Raw genomic sequence first — 231 nt, 5'->3', positions numbered from 1 at the left:
GGAGGGGGGCGCTCCGCAGCAGCCGCCCCCGCCCAAGGGCTGGCGAGGGAAAGGAGTCCGAGCTCCGCAGAGGGGCGGCAGCGGCGGGGAGGGGGTCTCCCCTGCGCCATCCTCCTCCGCGGTCAAAACCCCAGGCCCCGGCAGTAGAAACTCCGGAAGCGGCCTAGTGGGGGGAAGCAACAGCGGAGGGAGCTACTGGAAGGAAGGATGTCTGCAGTCTGCTCATCCAGT

The 231-nt window shown here is 69.7% G+C and overlaps 1 protein-coding gene across 1 annotated transcript in view; it reads left to right on the top strand.

The window, feature by feature from the left end:
* The window catches only part of SOGA3 (SOGA family member 3), a 40,393-nt gene that overhangs the window by 3,042 nt on the left and 37,120 nt on the right, over positions 1 to 231 (top strand). The gene's annotated exons all lie outside the window — the stretch shown is intronic.

Source organism: Myotis davidii, unplaced genomic scaffold (genome assembly GCF_000327345.1).
Source record: "Myotis davidii unplaced genomic scaffold, ASM32734v1 scaffold147, whole genome shotgun sequence".
In the NCBI taxonomy this organism is placed as follows: domain Eukaryota; kingdom Metazoa; phylum Chordata; class Mammalia; order Chiroptera; family Vespertilionidae; genus Myotis; species Myotis davidii.
The sequence above is the reverse complement of the archived record's forward strand: the minus strand, read 5'-3'. Positions and strand labels throughout refer to the sequence as shown.